The sequence below is a fragment of the Monodon monoceros genome, unplaced genomic scaffold (genome assembly GCF_005190385.1).
Source record: "Monodon monoceros isolate NGI ecotype Baffin Bay Population unplaced genomic scaffold, NGI_Narwhal_1 Super_Scaffold_22, whole genome shotgun sequence".
Classification (NCBI taxonomy): domain Eukaryota; kingdom Metazoa; phylum Chordata; class Mammalia; order Artiodactyla; family Monodontidae; genus Monodon; species Monodon monoceros.
This window is the reverse complement of record NW_021703779.1, coordinates 62,867,523-62,893,988: the sequence shown is the minus strand read 5'-3', so window position 1 is coordinate 62,893,988 and position 26,466 is coordinate 62,867,523. Positions and strand designations below refer to the sequence as shown.

Below are 26,466 nucleotides of genomic sequence, written 5' to 3'. Positions count from 1 at the left end.
GCTTGTGGACTTCAGTGGTCTCTACACCTTAGCCTGCTGTTCAAGACCCTAAAGGATTTTCACTTAACTAGCTTGCTAGCCATATTATTAACTATTTCTCTATAAATACCCTGCCCCTTCAGCCACCCTGGATTGCTCCCTGTTCCTTGGGCATTGTGCTTTTTCGTTTTTGTTTCTTCATTTATACCATACACTCTGTCTGAAATGTCCTCTCTCTAACTCCTTTCTGTTTTTCAAATCTTAGCTCAAGGGCCAATCTATGTCACAGAACTATTCCTTATAAGCTTATAAGACACTGATTTCTTCCTCCTCTGAATTCCTATAATACCTTTTTCTACAAGTACAGTTATCATGTGTCTTGTGGAGGAGGTAAGATTTTATGCACCTAAAAGGCAGATACATTCCAGTCATCTTTTTTATCTTCCACATAGCTGGGCATGATATCTCACATGTAGCAGACACTCAGAAAATATTTATAAAATGAGTGATTAAACCCTATAATCAAATCAAAACAAAGTCTAACATAAGAGTAAATAATGTTTGCTTTGGTACTATACATTTGCAATAGAAGGCTCACTTTCTACGTAAAGTGTATATTTCAGCAAAATCATAATCAGATTGTGGAATTATTAAACTTGAGGGTAACCTCTTAAGTTTGTCCATTGCATTTCTGTCACTCGGTGGTACTGTGGTGGGGTAGTGTCACTGAATGTCAGTTTTTGCTCAATAACCAAAGCATATATGCTTTTAAAATTTTTGAGTTACTTTATTAGTAGGCATCCTTTGCTTAAAATATGACTTATAAGATGGAGTTCTTTGAGGAATAAGATGTATAAAATTTTAGTCCTTGTAGCAATTTTAACTGCAGGCTGTGTTTTGGCTTATTTATTAGTTCTCTGATTAAGTTTTCTTTACCATATCCAGAGGTGAAAGAGATGTTAGAATGGAGAAACTATATCCTAAGAGTGTAGTTTCTCAGATACTGATGTTTTAGGAGAGTAGGCTTTTAAACTGTTAACTTATCATGCTTTTCAAAGCATACTAGAAAAGAGAAGTTGAGGCTTCTATTTTGGTTTACTTATCAGATTATTTTTACTGATCTTGAGTAACTTTTATTGACTTGTCATTGTAATATATTCATATTTTTAAGTGTGTGAATATTTGCCAAGTGTGAACTCTTTCTTCAACCGTTCTTAACTATGGTTACTTAACAGCTGTTTGTATGTGTGTGTGTGTATTAGTTTGCTAGGGCTGCCATAACAAAGTACCATAGACTGGGTGGCTTAAACAACAGAAATTTATTTTCTTACAGTTCTGGAGGCTAGAAGTCTGAGATAAGGTGTTGGCAGGGTTGATTTCTTCTGAGACCTCTCTCCTTGGCTTGCAGGTAGCTGTCTTCTCTGTCCTCACAAGGTCTTTTCTCTGTGCAAGTTTGTGTCTTAATCTCTTCTTATAAGTATACCAGTCATATTAGATAAGTCCCACCCTGATAACCTCACTTAACCGTAATAAACATCTTTAAAGGCCTTATCTCCATATACAGTCACATTTGAGACACTGGGGGTTAGGACTTCAACATGAATTTGGAGGAGACACAATTCAGTCCATGACAGTGTGTGTGTATGTAAACACATAGAAAACTGGAAGCATATACTGCAAACACGCCTCTGGAGAGGGGATGGGTTGGGAGGCCAGAGGACAGTAAAAATGAACTTTCACTTGTCATTCTAGTTTGGCCATTGTTTGATATACTTGTTTTTATAATGACAGAATTTCATATTTAAGCTTTTCAGTTGGTGGTCTGATCTTTTTGAATAGGTTGTATTAATATGTTCATTTATTGAACTCTGGTTTGTTTTGTCTACTAGTAATGCATTTTAGCATTCTTGCATATGACTTAATGATTATTTTTTGTAACGTAAAACAGTCTTTAACATGTTTAAGAAGCTTTCCTGGAAGTATTCTGCAGCTTTTAGGTTTAGCCAGTTTTGGTTATCATTTTACTGGGGAATTGGGGGATTTTTTGAAGGTTGAGTCCCAGTATTTCCTCTTTATTTCAGTGGGTTTCTTCAGTTTCTATGTAACATAGGTACTCTGCATATTTGATGCTGCCTAATGAAGATCTATACTCATGTTTCTTTTTTCAAAATCAAGTTCTTGTATTTACAAAAAATTTACCAAAACAGTACATACCAGCTACTGAAAGATTAGAAAACACTGAAAAGGAGAAAAGAACAAAAAGCAGTTATGCTCTAAAACTTTTTGTCTAATAAGTAAGTATAACCTATTTATTTATTCATTGGTTTTCAACAGGATCATAAAAAATGAATAAATAAAGGCTTCCTATTGCTTAGAGCTATACTTTCAAGTACAGTAGACATTAGCCACATGTGGCTATTTAAATTTCAATTAAAATTAAATAAAATTTGAAACTTAGTAGCTTAGTCACACTAGACATATTTTAAGTGCTCAATAGCCACATGTGTCTAAGTAGCTATTGTATTTGACCACACAGATACAGAACATTTTCATAATCACAGAAAGTTCTACTGGACATGGCTGGCCTAGAATATAATTTTTAAGTAGGGATAATATTATCAAATTTGTTTTAGTAATATGATTCTGCCTGCAGTTTGAAGGATAGATTGGAAATAGGCAGGGATTGGAGATAGGGACATCAGTTAGGAGGATATTGAAGTAATATAGAAGAGAAGTGTGATAAGGGCCTGCACTTCCTGTCATGAGGAAGTGTTATCAGGATTTGTCACCATGCAGTCTAATATCATGAAAAGATTTTGAAAGGTTTTGAAGCAGGAGAGTATTACTTTGTTTTAGCTACTTTATCTTAATCTCAGTGTTTTTAGGCTATAAAATGGACATTTGAATAAGACCTATCTTCCACTATTCTGGGGAGGATCAAGACAATGACAGATATGAAAGCAGTTTGTGAATTGTAAAGTGCTTTAACTTTTGCCATTGCAATTTTGGTGTATGGTTCTGTAGTAAAACACCATTTTTGGTAATGGATTTTGTGGGGTTTGCCGTGGAGCTCATGTGGTTAGGCTACTATCGTTGTTTCTGTTTTGAATACTTCTCAAGCAGTCCAGTTACATCCTAGCTAATCAGTGACAGAACTGACACTACACCCCAGGTCCTTTCACTCATCTCTTTGCCCTTCATCTTGCTAGCTCTACTTTTCACAACTCTGATGAATTTTACTTCTTATTTAGGATCTTCTGTGCAACTACAATCTATTGCTTTGATGAATAGCTAGAGGAAATCTATTTAAATAAACCTATTGTAAAATTATCTTTTAAATGGATTCTTTTATATTACTAGCTTAGAATATTATCATAGATACAGAAGTAGCAAAATCATACTATACTTGTCTTTCTAGAGTTTACCACTGCCTGTCACAACTTTACATTTACAAAAAGAACATGCCCCCATCTTCAGCCAGTCTTTTAACAAACATTTATCAGTTACCTGCCATTTGGCAGACATTGTACTAGGTACTGGGGCCACAACCATGAACAAGGCATAGCCTTTGCCCTCCAGGAAATCATGATTTAGAGGAGAAAACAGGTAACCAACTACTCAAAATAAGGTGTGGTAAGTGCTTTAGTAGATATGTGTGCAGGGTTTTTGAGGGGAACCACCCTCAGTCTAGAGAGGTCATGGAAAACTTTCCAAACAAAGAATTTATAGATGAGTATTGAAGGATGTGTAGGTAGACACTGGTCTGGTGGATGAATGAGAAAAGGGCATTTTAGGGCAGAAGATATTAAATAACATGTGTTCTTTGGAAAAGCTGTAGTTTGGAGGGTGGATTGAAAGTGGACAAGATTGGAGGTAGGGAGACATTTAGTTTGGATGGAACATCAGAGAGTTTAATGGTAATATTGGTAAGAAGGGATGACAATCTCAACTAAGGCTATGACACTGATTATAGAGATATTTAGGAGGTAAAGTTGATAGGAGTTACTGAGTGGTTTGATAGAGGGTAAAGAAAAAATAAAGAGTGTAGTTCCTGGGTGTCTGGCTTAGGCAGCTGGGTGGATAGTGATGCTATTAACTAAGATGGGGAGGAACAAATTTGAGGAGTTGGAGAAGTTGGAGAAAGTGGTGAGTTCAGCTTGGGATATGTGGAGTTTAAGCTGTCTATGAGACATCATGATGAAAATGTCTAATGAACAGTTGTATGTATGGGGTAAGGTACTCGAGAAAGAGATCTGGACTTGAGGTAAAGTTTGAGAATCATCGTGGAAGTAATTTTTTTTATAGTGACCATGGATACCTTCTGGAGACTATTTAGAATGAGAAAAAAATAGAGGGCTAAGGAAGACACTCCTGAGACTGCCAAAATTTAAATGAAAGAATAGTCCAAGAAGGAGAATATGTAGGGGCCAGAGAGGTTCAAGGAATAGGGATAGATAGATATCCTAGAAGCCAAGAGAGGAGAGGGTTTTAGAAAGGAAGGAATGGTTAATAATATTACGCGACAGAGAGGGTATGTAAGATGAATACGCAAGGTGTTATTGAATTTAGCAATTAGTTGCTCATTTAGTATTCCTGATAAAAAAACAGAGTGGTGATATGGTGGTAGAAGCCGTATTACAGTGTCTTAAGCAGTAAAACATTAAGCTGTGTCCTTTTCAGTGCATCATATCAGGGGGTACATAATGTTGATATGTCTTATTACTGGTGGTGTTAACCTCCATTGAATGGTTAAGGTGGTATCTACTGGGTTTCTCCAGTGAAAAATACTATTTTCTCCTTCGTAATTAAAAAACACCTTGAGGGAGATTCTTTGAGAATATGCAAATATCATATTTCTCCTTAAACTTTCACCAGCTAATATTAGCATATCTACAACAGTTATTACTGTGGTGTTTGCCTAAATACGTTTTTTTGTTTCCCTCATTTTGCATTTGTAATGGGACTTCTGTAAAGAAGAGCTGTTGCCTTCTCCCTCATTTATATTTTTACTTACTTATTTATATCAGGCTGAACTCATAGATGTTAATAAACTATATTCTATGGACTATCATCTAATACTCTCAATTTTTATTTTCTTCTTCTAGTTGTCCTAGCTCTGGGCTACTGGAAGCTCCTTTAGATTGGCTCTTGTGTCCTTTGGACATGCCCCCATCCTTTTTCAGTACTTCCTTTCTTTCTGGCACCACACAGTGTTCCAGGTTCCTCTTATATTTTCCCTGACCTCGCCTTGAAATCATCCCTTTCTACAAGGAACCCTGTGCCTTTTATTGGAAAATGGTATGTAGACATGAAGATCTAGATGCTAGATGACTGTACATTTTTAAAACATAATCAGTTCTAAGTTCTGGGGATTGCCAGTATCCACAAATAGATGTATTTACTGGCTTTGCTAAGAAAATTTAATAAGCTTTCATCTAGGAATGCTAATTTCACATAAGACCAGCGAGGCCATTTAATTGTGATTATTATTTTATTTGATAAACTGTATTTTCAGAAATGTGTGTCCAACTTTTCATTTGTTACTTCTGATTAAATGCCCTTGATATAATTCTGTAATAGATTACTTATTAAAAATTACTAGGTGAAATTTGTATAATATGAAAATAATAGTTTTAATATGAAAATAATAGTTTTAAAGTCAACAGTTCATTGGCATTTAATATATTCACAATGTAGTGCAGCCATCATTCCAAAGCATTTCCATTGCTCCAAAGTGAAACTCCTTATCTGTTAAGCAGTTTCTCCCCATTCCTACCTTCCCCCAGCCCCCATCAGTTTGCATCCTGTCTCTGTGGATTTATCTGTTCTAGATATTTCATATAAATGGGGTCATACAACACGTGACTTTTTGTGTCTGGCTTCTTTCACTTAGCATAATCTTTCCGAGGTTCATCTACATTGTAGAATATATCAGTACTTCATCCCTTTAATGGTTGGTTATTATTTCTTTGTATTTGCATGTATATACCACAATATTTAATCCATTCATCTGTTGAAGACCTTTGGGTTGTTTCTGCCTATTGGCTATTGTGAATCTTGCTGTTAGAAACAAGCACGTACATGTAATATACTTGTTTGAGTACCTGTTTTCAATTTTTTTTTCTTTTTTTCCAGTTTTATTGAGATATGATTGACATATAACGTATTAATTTAAGGTATACAACATAATTATTTGATATATGTGTATATTGTGAAATGATTACCACAATTAGTTAACATCCATCACCTCACATAGTTACAGTGTTTTGTGATGAGAACTTTCAAAATTACTCTCTAAGCAACTTTCAAATGTACACTTGACCCTTGAACAATGTGGGGGCTGGGGGTGCCAACTCTCTGCACAGTTCAAAATCTGCATATAACTTATAGTTGGCCTTCTCTATAGGCAGTTCCTCCATACCCACAGTTTGGCATCTGTGGATTCAACCAACTGCAGATTGTGTAGTACTGTAGTATTTACTGTTGAAAAAAATTCTCATATAAGTGGACCCTAACAATTCAAACCCTTGTTGTTCAAGTTAATACTGTAAAATACAGTATTATTATCTATAGTCACCATAGTGTAATTTTTGTTTCTTCCTGATCAGTCTTGGTAGATCTTATGTTTCTAGGAATTTATCCATTATTCTAGGTTGTCCAATTTGTTAGTCTCCTATGATCTTTTGTATTTCTGTGATATAAGTTGTAATGTCTCTTCTTTCATTTCTGATTTTATTTATTTGAGGCCTCTCTTTTTCTTGGCTAGTCTAGCTAAAGGTTTATCACTTCTGTTTTGTCTTTTGAAAGAACCAACTTTTGGTTTTGTTAATCTTTCCTGTTCTCTTGCTCTCTGTTTTTCCTCTAATCTGTATTATTTCCTTCCTTCTGCTAACTTTGGGCTTTGTTTTTATTTTTTTAGTTCCTTGAGGTGTAAAGTCAGGTTGTTTATTTCAAGTGTTTCTTTTTCCTCAATGTGTATTACTATAAACTTCCCTCTTAGAACTACTTTTGCTGCAGCCCATAAGTTCTAGTATGTTGTGTTTTCACTTTTGTCTCAAGGTATTTTTTAATTTCCCTTTTAATTTTTTTCTTTTGATCCATTGGTTGTTCAGGAATATTTTGTTTAATTTCCATGTATTTGTGAATTTTCCAGTTGTCCTCTTGTTATTATTTCTGGTTTCATACCATTGTGGTGTGAGAAGATACTTGGTATGATTTCAGTCTTCTTAAATCTGCTAAGACTAATTTTGTGGCCTAACATATGATCTATCCTAGAAAATGTTCTCTGTGCACTTGAGAAGAATGTCTATTCTGCTGCTGTTAGATGGAGTGTTCTATTTATGTCTTTTAGGTCCATTGGGCCTATAGTGTTGTTCACATCTGCTATTTCCTTATTGATTCTCTGTCTGGATGATCTACCTGTTATCAGGAGTAGGTATTAAAGTCCCCAACTATTGTTGTATTACTGTTTTATTTCTCCTTTTAGTTCTGTTAGTATTTGCTTTATATATTGAGGTGGTCCTGTTTTCAATTCTTTTGATTATATATCTAGGAGTGGAATTACAGGATCATATGGTAATTCTGTGTTTAACTTTTTTAGGATGTGCAAGACTGTTTTCCACAGCAGTGTTTTGTATTCCTACTAGCAGTGTATGAAGGTTCCAGTTTCTTCATATCCCTTCTAACGTGTCTTATTTTCTGGTCTTTTTTTGGGGGGAGGGCATTTTTAATATAGCCATCCTAGTGAATGTGAAGTGGTACCATATTGTGGTTTTTATTTGCTTTTCCTTAATGGCTAATGAGATTGAGAAACTTTTCATTTGTTTGTTGGCCACTAGTATATCTATTGCCAAATCTGAGGTAATGAGGATTTCCCTCTATGTTTTCTTCTAAGAGTTTTATGGTTTTGGCTCTTCTTTTTATATACGATTTGAGGTAGGGGTCCAGGATCATTCTTTTGAATATGGATATCCAGTTGTTACTGTATCATTTGTTGAAGAGACTTTTTTCCCCCATGGAATGGACTTGGCACCCTTGTCAAAAATCAGCTGCCAGGCTTCCCTGGTGGCGCAGTGGTTGAGAGTCTGCCTGCTGATGCAGGGGACGTGGGTTCGTGCCCCGGTCCGGGAAGATCCCACATGCCGCAGAGTGGCTGGGCCCATGAGCCATGTCCGCTGAGCCTGCGCGTCCGGAGCCTGTGCTCCGCAACGGGAGAGGCCACAACAGTGAGAGGCCCGCGTACCGCAAAAAAAAAAAAAAAAAAAATCAGTTGCCGTCACTGTATGGGTTTATTTCTGGACTATGAATTCTATTCCATTAGTCTCTATGTCTATCCTTATGTCAGTACTGCACTTACAATTATGGTAGCTTTGCAGGTGACATTGAAATCAGTAAGTATGTGTCCTCTAACTTCCCTCCTCCCCAACCACCTTTTTCTTTCCTAATTGCTCTGTTTGGAACTTTCAGTACAGTATTGATTAGCAGTAGTTAAAAGCTGTTGTCCATGTCTTAAGGGGAAGACGTTCAGTTTTTTACCACTGAATATTATGTTAGCTGTGGTTTTTACGTGGTTTATCATGTTGAAGAAGTTTCCTTCTATTCCCAGTTCTCTGAGGGTTTTTATCACAAAATGGTGTTGGGTTTGTCAAGTGCTTTTTCTGTATCAATTGAGATGATCAAGTGGGTTTTTTTCCCCTTTATTCTATTACTGTTGCGTATTATATTAATTGATTTTCTTATGTTGAACTGCTGTGGCTTTCCTGGGGTAAATCCCACCTGATCATGGTACATAATCCTTTTAACATACTTCTTGATTCAGTTTGCTAGTATTTTGTTGAGAGTATTTACATCTATGTTCATAAGGGATTTTGGTATTTAGTTTTCTTCTAATGTCTTTATCTTTGGTATCTGAGTAATGCTAGCCTTATAGAATGAGATAGGAAGTGTTCTTTCCCTTTCAATTTTTGGGGAAGAGTTTGAGAAGGATTTAAATTATTTCTTTTCAAAATGCTTGGTAGAAATCACCAGTGAAGCCATATAGTCTAGGACTTTGTTGGGAAGTTTTGTATTACTGATTCAATGTCTTTATTTGTTGTGGGTCTGTTCAGATTTTCTATGTCTTCTTGAAATAACCTACGTTTGGTAATTTTTATTATAATAAGAATTTGTCCTTATTATCTAGGTCATCTAATTTATTGCCATACAATTGTTTATCCTTGTTATTTCTGTAAGGCCTGTAGCAATGTTTCTCCTTTCATTTCTGATTTTAGTTATTTGTGTCTTTCTTTGTCATTCTAACTAAAAGTTTGTCAATTTTGTTGGTGTTTTCAAAGAACCAACTTTTGCTTTTGTTGATTGCCGCTATTGTTCTTTTCTTCTCTATTTCATTTATCTCCACTCGAATTGTTATTATTTCCTTCTTTCTGGTATCTTTAGGTTTAGTGTACTGTTCCTGTTATAGTTACTTAAGATGTAAAGTTAGGTTATTTATTTGAGATCTTTGTTCATTTTTAATGTGGGTATTTAGTGCTGTAACTTTCTGAGCACTGTTTTCACTGCATCCTATACATTCTGTTTTTTTAGATTTGGTTCTTTTTATTGTAGTTAAACATATGTAACATAAAATTTACCACTGTAACCATATTGAAGTGTACAGTTCTGTTGCATTAAGTATATTCACATTGTCGTGCAGTGATTACCACCATCCATCTCCAGAACTTTTTCATCTTCCCCAACTGATACTCTGTACCCACTAACTACAAACTAATTTCCCTGTTAGTTTGTAGTTTGTAGAATAGAGAATATCCCTATTCCCCCGCTTTTCCTACCTCTGGCAACTACCATTCTACAGGCATACCTTGAAGATATTGCAGGTTTGGTTCCAGACCACCACAATAAAGCAAGTATCACAAAGCTAGTCACATGAATGTTTTGGTTTCTCAGTGCATATAAAAGTTATATTTACACTATACAGTAGTCTGTTAAGTGTGCAATAGCATTATGTGTAAAAAACATATATGCCTTAATTTAAAAAATACTTTATGGCTCAAAAATCCTAACCATCATCTGAGCCTTCAGTGAGTCATAATCTTTTTGCTGGTGGAGAGTTTGAAATATTGTGAGAATTACCAAAATGTGACACAGAGAAACGAAGTGAGCAAATGCTGTTGGAAAAATGGTGCTGATAGAGTTGCTCAATGCAGGATTGCCACAAACCTTCAGTTTGTTAAAAAACAAAGCAAAACAAAAACTCTTCTGTGAAGCTCAATAAAATGACGTGTCTGTGCTTTCTGTCTCTGAATTTGACTACTCTAGGTACCTCATATAAGTAGAATCATACAATACTTATATTGTCTTCTCGTGACTGGTATTTTTCACTTAGTATAATGTCTTTATGGTTTATCCATGTTGTAGCATGTGTCAGAATTTCCTTCCTTTTTAAGGCTGAATAACACTCCATTTTATGCATATACTACATTTTGTTTAACCATTCATCTGTTAGTGGACACTTGGGTTGCTTCCACCATTTGGCTATTGTGAATAATGCTGCTGTAAACATGGATGTACAAACGCCTGAGTCCCTGCTTTGAATTGTTTTAGTTATACACCCAAAAGTGGAACAGCTGGATTACATAGTAACCCTGTTCTTAGTTTTTTGAGGAACTGCCATAGCATTTTCTACAGTGACTGCACCATTTGACACTCTCACCAACAATGCACAAGGATTCCAATTTCTCATTATCCTTCCAACTCTGGTTATTTTCTGTTTTGTTTGTTTTTTGATGATAGCCACCCTAAGAGGTGTGAGGTGTTATCTCATTTTGATTTTCATTTACATTCCTCTCATATTTCATGATGTTGAGCGTCTATTCATATGCTTATTGCCCATTATATATCTCCTTTGAAGAAATGTCTGTTGAAATCTTTTACTTAGTTTTTGATTGAGTTGTTTGGTTTTGTTGTTGTTGCTAAGTTGTAGGAGTTCTTCATTCAGGATATTAATCCTTATCAGACATATGATTTACAAGTATTTTCTCAGTTTGCTGATTTTTTTCCTATTGTTTTTATTTTTATTTATTTATTTGGCCACACTGTGTGGCTGTGGTATCTTAGTTCCCCAACCAGGGATTGAACCCAGGTCCCTGGCAGTGAGAGCACCAAGTCCTAACCACTGGACCACCAGGGAATTCCCTCTATTGTTTTTATATTCTCTATTTGATTTATTTCTGCTCTAGTCTTTATTATTTCTTTCCTTCTGCTATTTTTGGGTTTAGTTTGTTCTTTGTCTACCCTTGAGGTGAAAGTAAGGTTGTTTATTTGAGATTGTGTAAGTTCAGGCTGCTCCAATAAAATACTGTAGATTGGTGGCTTATAAACAACAGATACTTATTTTTCACACTTCTGAAGGCTGGGAAGTCTAAGATCAAGGTGCCAGGAAATTCAGTGTCTGTTGAGGACCCACTTCCTGATTCATGGACAGCTGTCTTCTCACTGTATCCTTATATGGTGGATAGGCTGAGGGATTCCTCTGGGGTCTTTTTCATAAGGATACTAATTCTATTAATGAGCACCTGTATCTGAGCAATCACCATATCCGTGTTTATTTATCCCTTCATATTAACTTTCATACTTTAATATTTTAAGTTGGCACATACGATAGAAAAACTGAAGAGCAAGTGATTTTTTTTTAGAGCTGGTGTGGTTTTTAAGTGAGTATTCAGAGCACATACTATCTTAATATACTTAATTTCATTACGTGGTCTAAAAACATGTATTATTATGTAATGTAGTTGTCTTTTAATAAGTTTACTTTCAATTTTGATTTATTACTGTTTGAAATTGCGTAAGAACTTCGTGTGAGATTTTTCACTTTATAAAATTTCTGTGAATCAAAGATTTCACTCATAGTCATATGGGAAGGCCAGATATTGTATTCTATCCAAATTTCATTTAAGTAAACTTTATTTACTTTTGGATGACATTTCAAATGGCTGTTAGCTAATGTTTTAATTGCCAGCAAAGGCAGTTGCTTTTTTAAGTACATGAAGTGATTACACATGAATCATAGATTCATCGGATGTTAGCATTGAAATAGCCTTTAGGGGGTAATCTTCTCCATTTTGCGAATCTTACAAAGAGAAACTGAAGAATCATATGCCTGGTAGCATAAAGAGATAATGAATGAATCAGACTTAAAACCAAAATCTCTTAATTTCTAGAATAATGTTTGTCTCACTACATCTTATGTGTTCAACACTTAATCACCTCTTTCAGGGATTCTGATGTAAGGACTCCTGAGAGAGGAAAATCAAGAGAGAGAAACACAGGGATAGATAAAGCTGTCATTTTCTTTTTTCCTGGGCTTCTCTGTCATCAGGACATTCAAAACCAGCTGAAGTATTTTTTTAATTGAAGTATAATTGGCATACAATATTATATTAGTTTCAGATCTACATCATAGTGATTTGATTTATATACATTTTGAAATGGTCATCATGATAAATCTAGTTATCGCTCACCATACAGTTGTTACACTATCATGGACTGTATTCCCTGTGCTGTGTATTACATCCCCGTAACTTATTTATTTTATAACTGGAAGTTTATACCTCTTAATAATCCTGTTCAAATATTTTGCCCACCACCCAACCCCACTTTCCCCTGGCAAACACCAGTTTGTTTTCATGAATCTATGAGTATGTTTTTATTTTGTTCATTCACTTGTTTGTTTTTTAGATTTCAAATATAAGTGAAATCATATGGTAGTTGTCTATCTCTGACTTATTTCACTTAGCATAATTCTGTCTAAGTCCAATCCATGTTGTCACAAATGGCAAGATTTCATTCTTCTTTTGTGGCTGAATAATATTGCATTGTGTATATATATAAAACACATTTTCTTTATTCGTTCTTCTATTGATGGATACTTAGGTTGTTTCCATATCTTGGCTATTGAAAATAATACTGCAGTTAACATAGGGGTACGTATATCTTTTCTAAGTAGTGTTTTCTTTGGATAAATACCCAGGAGTGGAATTGCTGGATCATATGATAGTTCTCTGGTCTTTCTATCCTGTTTCATTGATCTATATTTCTGTCTCTGTGCCAGTACCATACTGTCTTGATTACTGTAGCTTTGTAGTATAGTCTGAAGTCACAGAGCCTGATTCCTCCAGCTCCGTTTTTCTTTCTCAAGATTGCTTTGGCTATTCGGGATCTTTTGTGTTTCCATACAAATTGTGAAATTTTTTGCTCTAGTTTTGTGAAAAATGCCAGTGGCAGTTTCATAGGGATTGCATTGAATCTGTACATTGCCTTGCGTAGTAGAGTCATTTTCACAATGTTGATTCTTCCAATCCAAGAACATGGTATGGTATATCTCTCCATCTATTTGTATCATCTTAAATTTCTTTCATCAGTGTCTTATAATTTTCCGCATACAGGTCTTTTGTCTCCTCAGGTAGGTTTATCCCTAGATATTTTATTCTTTTTGTTGCAATGGTAAATGGGAGTGTTTTCTTAATTTCACTTTCAGATTTTTCATCAATAGTGTATAGGAATGCAAGAGATTTCTGTGCATTAATTTTGTATCCTGCTACTTTACCAAATTCATTGATTAGCTCTAGTAGTTTTGTGGTAGCATCTTTAGGATTCTCTTTGTATAGTATCATGTCATCTGCAAACAGTGACAGATTTACTTCTTTTCCAATTTGGATTCCTTTTATTTCTTTTTCATCTCTGATTGCTGTGGCTAAAACTTCCAAAACTATGTTGAATAAGAGTGGTGACAGTGGGCAACCTTGTCTTGTTCCTGATCTTAGTGGAAATGGTTTCTGTTTTTCACCATTGAGGACGATGTTGGCTGTGGGTTTGTCATATATGGCCTTTAATATGTTGAGGCAGTTTCCCTCTGTGCCTACTTTCTGGAGGGTTTTTATCATAAATGGGTGTTGACTTTTGTCGAAAGCTTTCTCTGCATCTATTGAGATGATCATATGGTTTTTCTCCTTCAGTTTGTTAATATGGTGTATCACGTTGATTGATTTGCGTATATTGAAGAATCCTTGCATTCCTGGGATAAACCCCACTTGATCATGGTGTATGATCCTTTTAATGTGCTGTTGGATTCTGTTTGCTAGTATTTCGCTGAGGATATTTGCATCTGTGTTCATCAGTGATATTGGCCTGTAGTTTTCTTTCTTTGTGACATCTTTGTCTGGTTTTGGTATCAGGGTAATGGTGGCCTCGTGGAATAAGTTTGGGAGTGATCCTCCCTCTGCTATAATTTGGAACAGAAGGATAGGTGTTAGCTCTTCTCTAAATGTTTGATAGAATTCGCCTGTGAAGCCATCTGGTCCTGGGCTTTTGTTTGTTGGAAGATTTTTAATCACAGTTTCAGTTTAGTGCTTGCGATTGGTCTATTCATATTTTCTATTTCTTCCTGGTTCAGTTTCGGAAGGTTGTGCATTTCTAAGAATTTGTCCATTTCTCCCAGGTTGTCCAATTTATTGACATATAGTTGCTTGTAGTAATCTCTCATGATCCTTTGTATTTGTGCAGTGTCAGTTGTTACTTCTCCTTTTACATTTCTAATTCTATTGGTTTGAGTCTTCTTCCTTTTTTTCTTGATGTGTCTGGCTAATGGTTTATCAATTTTGTTTATATTCTCAAAGAACCACAGATTTTAGTTTTATTGATCTTTGGTACCGTTTCCTTCATTTCTTTTGCATTTCTTTCTGATCTGATCTTTATGACATCTTTCCTTCTTCTAACTTTGGGATATTATTGTTCTTCTTTCTCTAATTGCTTCTGGTGTAAAGTTACATTGTTTATTTGAGATGTTTCTTGTTTCATAAGGTAGGATTGTATTGCTATAAACTTCCCTCTTAGAACTGCTTTTGCTGCATCCCATAGGTTTTGGGTCATCGTGGTTTCATTGTCATTTGTTTCTAGGTGATTTTTGATTTCCTCTTTGATTTCTTCAGTGATCTTTTGGTTATTAAGTAGTGTGTTGTTTAGCCTCCATGTGCTTGTATTTCTTACAGATTTTTTCTTGTAATTGATATCTAGTCTCATAGTGTTGTGGTTGGAAAAGGTTCTTGATACGATTTCAATTTTCTTAAATTTACCAAGGCTTGATTTGTGATCCAGGATATGATCTGTACTGTAGACTGTTCCATGAGCACTTGAGAAGAAAGTGTGTTCTGTTGTTTTTGGATGGAATGTCCTATAAATATCAATTAAGTCCATCTTGTTTAATGTATCATTTAAAGCTTGTGTTTCCTTTTTGATTTTCATTTTGGATGATCTGTCCATTGGTGAAAGTGGGGTATTAAAGTCCCATACTATGATTGTGTTACTGTTGATTTCCCCTTTTATGGCTGTTCGTATTTGCCTTTTGTATTGAGGTGCTCCTGTGTTGGGTGCTAAATATTTACAATTGTTATATCTTCTTCTTGAATTGATCCCTTGATCATTGTATAGTGTTCTTCTTTGTTTCTTGTATTAGTCTTTGTTTTAAAGTCTATTTTGTCTGATATGAGAATTGCTACTTCAGCTTTCCTTTGATTTCCATTTGCATGGGATATCTTTTTTCATCCCCTCACTTGCAGTCTGTATGTGTCACTAGGTCTGAAGTGGTCTCTTGTAGATAGCATATATATGGGTCTTGTTTTTGTATCCATTCAGCCAGTCTATGTGTTTTGGTTGGAGCATTTAATCCATTTACATTTGAGATAATTATCGCTATGTATGTTCCTATTCCCATTTTCTTAATTGTTTTGGGTTCTTTATTGTAGGTCTTTTCCTTGTCTTGTGTTTCCTGCTTAGAGAAGTTCCTTTAGCATTTGTTGTAAAGATGGTTTGGTGGTGCTGAATTCTCTTAGCAGTTGCTTGTCTGTAAAGGTTTAAATTTCTCTGTGAAATCTGAATGAGATCCTTGCTGGGTAGAGTCATCTTGGTTGTAGATTTTTCTCCTTCATCACTTTAAATATGTCCTGCCAGTCCCTTCTGGCTTGCAGAGTTTCTGCTGAAAGATCAACTGTTTACCTTATGGGGATTCCCTTGTGTGTTATTTGTTGTTTTTCCCTTACTGCTTTTAATGTTTGTTCTTTGTATTTAATTTTTGATTATTTGATTAATATGTGTCTTGGCGTGTTTCTCCTTGTATTTATCCTGTATGGGACTCTCTGTGCTTCCTGGATTTGATTAACAATTTCTTTTCCCATATTAAGGAAGTTTCAACTATAATCTCTTCAAATATTTTCTCAGTCCCTTTCTTTTTCTCTTCTTCTCCTGGGACCCCTGTAATTCGAATGTTGGTGCGTTTAATGTTGTCCCAGAGGTCTCTGGGACTGTCCTCAATTCTTTTTATTCTTTTTTCTTTATTCTGCTCTGCAGTAGTTATTTCCACTACTTTTTCTTTCAGGTCACTTATCCGTTCTTCTGCCTCAGTTATTCTGCTATTGATCCCTTCTAGATAATTTTAAATTTCATTTATTGTGTTGTTCATCATTGTTTGTTTGCTGTTTAGCTCTTCTAGGTCCTTGTTAAACGTTTCTAGTTTTTTCTCCATACTATTTCCAAGATTTTGGATCATATTTCCTATCATTATTCTGAATTGTTTTTCAGGTAGCCTGCCTATTTCCTCTTCATTTGTTAGGTCTGGTGGGTTTTTGCCTTTCTCCATCATCTGCTCTGTGTGTTTTTGTCTTCCCATTTTGCTTAACTTACTGTGTCTGGGGTCTCCTTTGCGCAGGCTGCAGGTTTGTAGTTCCCGTTGTTTTTGGTGTCTGTCCTCAGTAGCTACGGCTGGTTCACTGTGTTGTGTAGGCTTCCTGGTGGAGGGGTCTACTGCCTGTGTTCTGCTGGATGAGGCTGGATCTTATCTTTCTGGTGGGCAGGTCCACGACAGGTGGTGTGTTTTGGGGTTTCTGTTGCCTTATTATGATTTTAGGCAGCCTCTGTGCTAATGGATGGGGTTGTGTTCCTGTCTTGCTAGTTGTTTGGCATAGGGTGTCCAGCATTGTAGCTTGCTGGTCGTTGAGTGGAGCTGGGTCTTGGCATTGAGATGGAGATCTCTGGGAGATTTTCACTGTTTGACATTATGTGGAGGTGGGCGGTGTCTTGTAGACCAGTGTCCTCATGTTGGCTCTCCCACCTCAGAGTCACAGCCCTGACGCCTGGCTGGAGCACCAAGAACTGGTCCTCCACACGACACAGAATAAAAGGGAAGAAAAAAAGAAAGAAAGAAAGAAGAAAATAAAATAAAATAAAGTAAAATAAAATAAAGTTATTAAAATAAAAAAGTAATTATTAAGAAAAAAATTTTTTAGGTAAAAAAAAAGGACAGACAGAACCCTAGAACAAATGGTAAAAGCAAAGCTATACAGACAAAATGACACACAGAAGCATACACATACACACTCACAAAAAGAGAAAAAGGAAGAAATATATATATATCGTTGCTCCCAAAGTCCACCTCCTTAATTTGGGATGATTTGTTGTCTGTTCCAGTATTCAGCAGATGCAGGGTACATCAAGTTGATTGTGGAGTTTTAATCCGCTGCTCCTGATGCTGCTGGGAGAGATTTCCTTTTGTCTTCTATGTTCACACAGCTCCTGGGGTTCAGTTTTGGATTTGGACCCGCCTCTGTGTGTAGGTCGCCTGAGGGCGTCTGTTCTTCCCTCAGACAGGATGGGGTTAAAGGAGCAGGTGATTCGTGGGCTCTGGCTCCCTCACGCCGGGGGAGGGAGGGGTACGGATGCGGGGCGAGCCTGCAGCGGCAGAGGCCGGCAGGGCGTTGCACCAGCCTGAGGCGCACCGTGCGTTCTTCCGGGGAATTTGTCTTTGGATCCCAGGACCCTGGCAGGGGCGGACTGCACAGGCTCCCAGGAGGGGAGGTGTGGATAGTGACCTGTGCTTGCACACAGGCTTGTTGGTTTCTGCAGCAGCAGCCGTAGCGTCTCATGCCCGTCTCTGGGGTCCGCACTGATAGCCGCGGCTCCCACCTGTCTCTGGAGCTCCTTTAAGCAGTGCTCTTAATCCCCTCTCCTCATGCACCAGGAAACAAAGAGGCAAGAAAAAGTCTCTTGTCTCTTACGCAGCTCCAGATTTTTTCCTGGACTCCCTCTCGGCTAGCTGTGGCGCACTAGCCTCCTTCAGGCTGTGTTCACACAATCAACCCCAGTCCTCTCCCTGCGATCCGACCGAAGCCCGAGCCTCAGCTCCCAGCCCCCACCGCCCCGGTGGGTAAGCAGACAAGCCTTTCGGGCTGGTGAGTGCTGGTTGGCACTGATCCTCTGCAGGAATCTCTCTGCTTTGCCCTCCGTACCCCTGTTGCTCCGCTCTCCTCCATGGCTCCAAAGCCTTCCCCCCTCCGCCACCTGCAGTCTCTGCCCACGAAGGGGCTTCCTAGTGTGTGGAAACCTTTCCTCCTTCACAGCTCCCTCCCACTGGTGCAGATCCCATCCCTATTCTTTTGTCTCTGTGTTTTCTTTTTTCTTTTGCCCTACCCAGGTACTTGGGGTGTTTCTTGCCGTTTGGGAGGTCTGAGGTCTTCTGCCAGCATTCAATAGGTGTTCTGTAGGAGTTGTTCCACATGTAGATGTATTTCTGATGTATTTGTGGGGAGGAAGGTGATCTCTGCGTCTTACTCTTCTGCCAACTTGAAGCTCCTCCCTGATTCTTTTTGCTTTATGTTATTTGGGTTTTTTTGGATTCATTTAGAATATGTCCTTTTAGTTTGATATTCCTAAGTTTGACAGTGAATATGCCTAGATGGTAGTTTTTAATTTTTCCTTTTGGCACTCTGTGTACTCTTGTAATATGAGATCTTTCATCTTTAATCTTGGTGTATTTAACCTCTTATTTCTGTAAATATTTTTTTCTCAACATCTTTTTTCTTAGCATTATATTAAATAGATGTTAATATACTTTTGTGTTTATCTTTTGTTGCTTTAAAAATATAATGTTGCTACTCTTTTTAAAATCCTTATTCTACCATGTACCTCCTGCCCCAGACTCTTTCTTCCTAGACTTTTATTCTTTTTTTTAATATCTTTATAGAAGTATAATTGCTTTACAATGGTGTGTTAGTTTCTGCTGTATAACAAAGTAAGTCAGCTATACATACACATTTAACCCCATTTCTCCTCCCTCTTGCATCTTCCTCCTACCCTCCCTATCCCACCCCTCTAGGTGGACACAAAGCACTGAGCTGATCTCCCTGTGCCACACGGCTGTTTCCCACTAGCCATCTGTTTTACATTTGGTAGTGTATATATGTCCATGCCACTGTCTCACTTCGTCCCAGCTTACCCTTCTCCCTCCCTGTGTCTGCAAGTCCATTCTCTACATCTGCGTCTTTATTCCTGTCCTGCCCCTAGGTTCTTCAGAACCTTTTTTTTTTAGATTCCATATATGTGTGTTAGCATACAGCATTTGTTTTTCTCTTTCTGACTTGCTTCACTCTGTATGACAGTCTCTAGATCCATCCACCTCACTGCTGATAACTCAATTTCATGTCTTCTTATGGCTGAGTAATATTCCATTGTATATATGTGCCACATCTTCTTTATCCATTTATCAGTCGATGGACACTTAGGTTGCTTCCATATCCTGGCTATTACAAATAGTGCTGCAATGAGCATTGTGGTACATGACTCTTTTTGAATTATGGTTTTCTCAGTGTATATGCCCAGTAGTGGGATTGCTGGGTCATATGGTAGTTCTCGTTTTAGTTTCTTAAGGAAGCTTCATACTGTTAGACTTTTATTCTGTCTCCTGCTTGCCCTATTAGCTGTTGCTCCAGGCATGTGCAGGTAGTGTATATACTTTATATACTTTATGTAGTTTATATACTTCCAACAAACAACACTGAACACAGCTCCAGCCTGAAGAGAGTTCTGAAACGTGCAAAACAAGGTAAGCCCCTGAGCCAGGTGTTCAGGAAGCTGCCAGACCAGTCAGAAGACATAATCAAAATTCTTTGAGAACAAGGCTTACATTTACCCCTCTGGTAGCAGCCAGCCATACCAGGAATGAGAGATACCATCCATCCCCATAGCTACCTCTGATCTGGGGAATGGGATATGAGAGGTGAGTATGCACAAATGTCATAATGCTCTCTGCTGAAATTTAGCAATTTCTTTCCTCTTTATGTACTCCCTGGTTGTTATATGGTTTTTTTTTATTAGATTCCAGAGTTCTAAAAATTGTTTTTGTCAGTTTTTGACAACTTAATCATTGTTTTAGCGGAGGTACACTTTTTTACTCTGCTGCTTTTGGTGATGTCACTCTTTGTATTTAACATCACAATTGCATTGATACTTTTACCAAAAAATCCCAAACAACACCACATCTTCCTTGTTAATAACAGAAAAATTAACCTAGACATTTCAAGGTTATCAATCAGGAAGAGTAAAATCACTAGGTCCAGTGACATTGTTGGTATTATTAGTATTGATAATGTTAGAAATGTCCATCTCCATTCCACTATTTACTAGCTGTATGAACTTGAGCAAGGCAGCCTCTCTGAGCCTCAGTATCTAGTTTGTAAAATGGGAATAATAATAATAGTAGATATGTTGTAGGATTGTAGTGAGAATGAAATAAGATAATGTAGTGTTGGGCAGAAGGCCAGCCAAATAATGATTGCTTAGTGAACGGTAACTGCTGTGGTTCTTACTAAAAATGATTATAGTATAGCTGCTTCTAATCCATGTTGCATCATAATGCAAAAATACCTTAGCAAACTAAGATCCAAATTAAAATATGAAAAGTGGATAAAATATTGATTCTAAACTACCCTGACCTTCAGTGAATCAGCTGTTCTGTTCTGGGCTAAGCATCTCCAGGGATGAGCTAAAATTGAATGGTATTTTTGGGTGGATGATGGTAGGAAGGCCGTCAAGATATATCTTACCTTTGCATTTGCCTTGCTGTGATATTTATGCCTGCATCTGTTAGCTTTAGACTATAAACTCCTAAAACTTGAGGAACACATTTAAATTTTTGTTGTGTGCACTATGTAAGTTAAAAACCTTTTTATATTGCAACAGTGTATCCAATTTAGGAAGGTTGATATGGCAGTTTATAGCAAGGTTTGTTTACTCTTGGAACATTCTTAGAGTGACTTTAAGGCTCTAGGTGCTTCTTTTGAAGGCATTTAGAAAAATATACTGCTCATAAAGTGCTTCTAAGAGAGCTGTCAAGTTTCTTCCCAGCATTATTTGAAAACAACTGTTCTAGTCATTGTATGAATTATGGTCACCTTATGAATTTCAAAGTGCAATTGAAAAGAAGAATGGATATTTTTAGAAAAAACTCTTGACAGGTTTTCAGGGCTCATATAGATAAATGAGAGGTAGCAAAATTAAGACATTTTTGTGTATATATTTTTGAAGGGGTGCGATATCTTTTGAAAAGGTTCCTTTTGTTTTCATTTGAGAAACTAAGTCAATTGTTTTGGACAATAATTGTGTTACCAGAAATACACATTTGTGTTCCATATCTTGTCTCTGTTCAATAAGACCATGAGGAGATAATGAAGTAGAGGTTAGCAGCCTTCTCAGGTTTGAGTGCCATTAGCAGTACTAAACTAACAAAAAAAAAGGCAGAAGAGAAAGAGAAATCTACGAACACATAAGAGAGCAAAGGTAGCAAAGAGATAAAGAGTAGTTACCCATGTTGAGGGGAGTGGCACATTGCTATCAGCCTGAAATGTGCGTATTTACCTACCTCTGCAGCAGAAATTAACTTTTAGCATGCTAGAAAGAGACTATGGATAAGCCAAAAGGAATTTAAAATGCACAAAACCAAGTACCTTCTTCAAAATACCTTTTCCATCTAGTGCTCAGCAGGAACTCATTAGGTATCATTTGTAAGCCCTGGAGTTGAGTTTATATCAGTACTTTCAGTATGTACCTGTGTTAATAAGCAAAAATTATGTCACATATTTCCTACCAAAGGACTGCCTGTTATTAGATTTTCTTGGAGTGCATATAAAGAAAGCTAAAGTATTTTGGATATGACTTGCATAGGTGAGCCTTGCAGAATGACCCAAGTAAATGAAAATCCTATCTTGTATGAGTTTAGGGTAATTTTCCAGGTAATTTGGTCATCAGTGGCAATCTGATACATCTGTAAAAGGCAACAAACATAAATGAGAGCTTTTACAGAAAAGTATAACTAAACAAAGTGGCAGGTCTGCTACTGATTCAAATGGTCCAGCTATGGAACTGAAAGTTAAGAAATGTGCTTGAGAGTTTTCTTCCGCCTCCATATTAGTAAACATAAAGACTGAAAGTTGAAACTGTAAAGTAGCAAAAATATAGGTCCAATTCTACTTTCTCAACTTCTTTCGCATTATCTCAGCATTCCAGCTGCAGTGTGAAATGTATGGTAATGTCTCCATTCTGTGCACAAACACAATAGGGCTAGGAATCTTAGAAGCACTGAGAGATTCATACCAATTTCCTAAAGTTCTAATAAACGAGCCCAGTGAAATAATTCACTATTAAATGTGTCTAAAATATGCCCTTGGTGAATTACTTTTAGTGTGATAAGGTTCTCTTTATGCGTTTTCCCTCCCCTAATTTCATGATTTAAAATGAATTGGTTCCGAAGGTTTTTTTTTTTGTTTTGTTTTTGTTTTTTTTTTTGCCGTACGCGGGCTTCTCACTGTTGTGGCCTCTCCCGTTGCAGAGCACAGGCTCCGGACGCACAGGCTCAGCGGCCATGGCTCACGGGCCCAGCCGCTCTGCGGCATGTGGGATCTTCCCGGACCAGGGCACGAACCCATGTCCCCTGCATCGGCAGGCGGACTCTCAACCATTGCGCCGCCAGGAAAACCCTCTGAAGGTTTTTGTTGTTGTTTTTCTTTCTTTTTTTTCTACGTCTTTATTGGAGTATAATTGCTTTACAATGGTGTGTTAGTTTCCGCTTTATAACACAGTGAATCAGTTATACATATACATATGTTCCCATATCTCTTCCCTCTTGCGTCTCCCTCCCTCCCATCCTCCCTATCCCACCCCTCTAGGTGGTCACAAAGCACCGAGCTGATCTCCCTGTGCTATGCGGCTGCTTCCCACTAGCTATCTATTTTACGTTTGGTAGTGTACATATGTCCATGCCACTCTCTCACTCTGTCACAGCCTACCCCTCCCCATATCCCCAAGTCCACTCTCCAGTAGGTCTGTGTCTTTATTCCCGTCCTACCCCTAGGTTCTTCATGACATTTTTTTTCCTTAAATTCCATATGTATGTGTTAGCATACGGTATTTGTCTTTCTCTTTCTGACTTACTTCACTCTGTATGACAGACTCTAGGTCCATCCACCTCCTTTCTTTTTTAATACTTTTTAACATTGTCATTAGTTTTTATTGCCCTGAATTTGGCAAATGCCTTGTAACTCTTTGTTACTTTATTAGTAAACAGCATGGAATTTCACACCGCTTAGATGAAACATATGAAGCAGAGCACAGGTTTCATGATGACAAAAATGTGATGATAAATGAGTTTCTTATATGAATGGGGAACAAGGTCTAAACTTTCTTCACAGAAGTTGCCTAAACAAACATAAAAACTATGAAGAGTTTTTGCACAAACTGCTAAATAGGCCTTGCTGCTGGTGTTATGCCCTCAGAGATGTAAAAATTTGGTAGATAAAAGGAAAACTGGTTTAGGAGGAGGGGACTTCTGTGGATAATTTTTGTTCATGAGTTGATTTTCTGTGATGGTGGTGGTGGTGATTTTTTTGTGGAGGTGTTTTCTTTTGTTTTGCTATGGCGTTCTCAGAATCCTTAGAGGCTGCAGGGATTTTAGAAATCATCCAGAGCAGGAGGTGGCTGTAGGGAATTTTAGAAATCATCTAGAGCAGGAATCAGCAGTCTATGGCCATTGAGCCAAATTCAGTATGCCACCTATGTTTGCAAGGCCTCTGTGCTAAGAATTTTTTTTACATTTGTTAATGGTTGGGAAAACAATCAAAAGAAGAATAATTTTTTTGTGACAGATGACAATATGGAATTCAAATTTCAGTGTCTGTAAAATAAGTTTTTTTTGTTTTGTTTTTTTTGTTTGTTTGTTTGTTTTTTGCGGTACGTGGGCCTCTCACTGTTGTGGCCTCTCCCGTTGCGGAGCACAGGCTCCGGACGCGCAGGCTCAGCGGCCATGGCTCACAGGCCTAGCCACTCCAGGGCATGTGGGATCTTCCCGGACCGGGGCACGAACCCGTGTCCCCTGCATCGGCAGGCGGACTCTCAACCACTGCGCCACCAGGGAAGCTCTGTAAATAAAGTTTTATTTGAGCACAGCCACACTCATTCATTTGTGTGGCACAAAAACAGCTGTGGCTGTTTTTGTGCCACAGTGACAGAGTTGAGTAGTTGTGACACAGATTATGTGCCTGCAAACTCTAAAATATTTGCTTTCTGGCCCTTTAGAGAAAAAAAATAGCCAATCCCTGTTCTGGAGGCATCAAATTTTTTAGCAATATAGTTCAACCTGATGGTTTTGTGGTTTAATGAATGAATACTTAGGTGATGCGAGCTGCCCAAGATCTTTAAGCTATTTGTTCATTTATTCATTCATTCAACACACATTTATTGAATATCTAACACAATGAAGGAAATCCTTTTATCCTTCAACTTACAGTTGAGAAATATAGTTACAAAATCTAAGAAGTCAGTCTAACATTTTCTCTCCTCTCCCTCTCCCCCTCTTACCCCTGAGGTCCCCCCCACACCTCGCCCATTACTTCCTCTTCTTTTCTCCATACCCCTCCCCCTACAGCTAGTTTATAAGAAGTTGGGAAGAAAACCAAGTTTAAATAACATTTATTTCAGACTTTTAAACTTTTAAAGTAAGTTAAATGTAATTTTAAATTATAAGTTTCTCTTTAAAAATGTATCAAGAGCTTAATTTTAAATGTTTTAGGTTTATAATGATCAGATGATAACAATATTCATGCATGACTGTTTGATACTGTTAAGCATTACATGCAACATGGATGGATAATTGTAAACTTAGTTCTGATTCCAAAGCCTCAGGAATGCAGAATATATAATTGACTCCAAAATTCCTGATGGGTTGACAATTTATAAATTGCTCTTTAATCTCTGTTTATTATTAGGTAATTCTTCAAGTGTTATAAACACTGAACATAACTTGTATTATGAAAGCTAACTATTCTAAAAAAGGATGCAATCATATTTAATAATCACTAAAGAGTTATTTAATAGGATTATTTTTAGTAAAATTGAATTTTTACCTTAAAGGAAAAATGCAACTGTAATGGAATAGGTTTTGATTTTATTAGCCTCCGATGCTTGAATCTTAGTCTCATTTACGTGGAGGTAGTTCTGTCTGCTAGATTGATGGTTTTAGTGCTGATAAAATTTTTGTAAATAATAATTGAATGTTTACACAGAGCAAGATATTGTACCTATGCAGTTGTCTATCGAGGATTAATATTTTTATTAATTAGTGGACAGATAGTTCTGTTCTAGATAAGAGCATATACATTATTATGCCTGGATGCCACAGATGACTTTTAGGTTCTTCCAGAATTTCTTCTTTTTTTAGGTAAAATAAAATGACTCTCTTACGTTTGTTAGTGTAAGGTAGATAGCTAGTGGGAAGCAGCCGCATGGCACAGGGATATCGGCTCGGTGCTTTGTGACCGCCTGGAGGGGTGGGATAGGGAGGGTGGGAGGGAGGGAGACACAAGAGGGAAGAGATATGGGAACATATGTATATGTATAACTGATTCACTTTGTTATAAAGCAGAAATAAACACACCATTGTAAAGCAATTATACCCCAATAAAGATGTTAAAAAATAAAATAAAATAAAATAAATAAATAAATAAATAAAATGACTCTCCAGTGTTTTAACTTACATGCCTTTTCAAATGGACTGGCAGATTGTCATTTTCAGAATACTGCATTTGTATGGTATCTGAACAGTAGTCATGTCTGTTATTTTCAGTAATATATGTTTTATTTCTGTGTGTGTCTTTGGAGGGATGGTGTTATAAATAAATTCAGAGGCTAGATTTATTGAAGAAATAAACACAAGCTTCTCAATTAAGATTTTAAAAATCCAATTAATAACTGCAGCATTTTCATTTCATTCCATAAAAATCACAGAATTTTAGAGTTGAAAGGGACCTTAGAGAGCATCTAGGCCAACCCTCTAATTTTCAAATCAAGTTTCAAAGAATTAATCATCTTGTTTTCCATTGTTGCCCTCCTCCATTTAAGTTTTTGTTGTTGTTGTTGTTGTTGTTGTTTTTGCTATAAACCCCTTCCTTCAGAGTTTTAAAAAGTAGAGTTAATCCCTAACTTACAAATATATTGTGTTTCAGAAGTGTTTGTAAGTCTGTTGTTTAGAAGTCAGAACATTTATTTTCCATAGAAACAATATTTTAATTAGTGGTGGGACTAGCCCTCAAAAGGAATTAACACATTATGTGACTGTTG

At 37.0% G+C, this 26,466-nt stretch overlaps 1 protein-coding gene across 3 annotated transcripts in view; it reads left to right on the top strand.

The window, feature by feature from the left end:
* Nucleotides 1-26,466, top strand: part of ABCB7 (ATP binding cassette subfamily B member 7) — a 131,682-nt gene that overhangs the window by 19,763 nt on the left and 85,453 nt on the right. Inside the window, exon 1 of one of the 3 annotated variants that reach the window (XM_029240425.1) lies at nucleotides 19,801-19,903. The exons of the other annotated variants lie outside the window; for them this stretch is intronic. The gene's annotated coding sequence lies outside the window, so the exon portion shown is untranslated. Of the gene's footprint in view, nucleotides 1-19,800; nucleotides 19,904-26,466 lie in introns of those variants that run through there. 3 annotated transcript variants of the gene reach the window in all.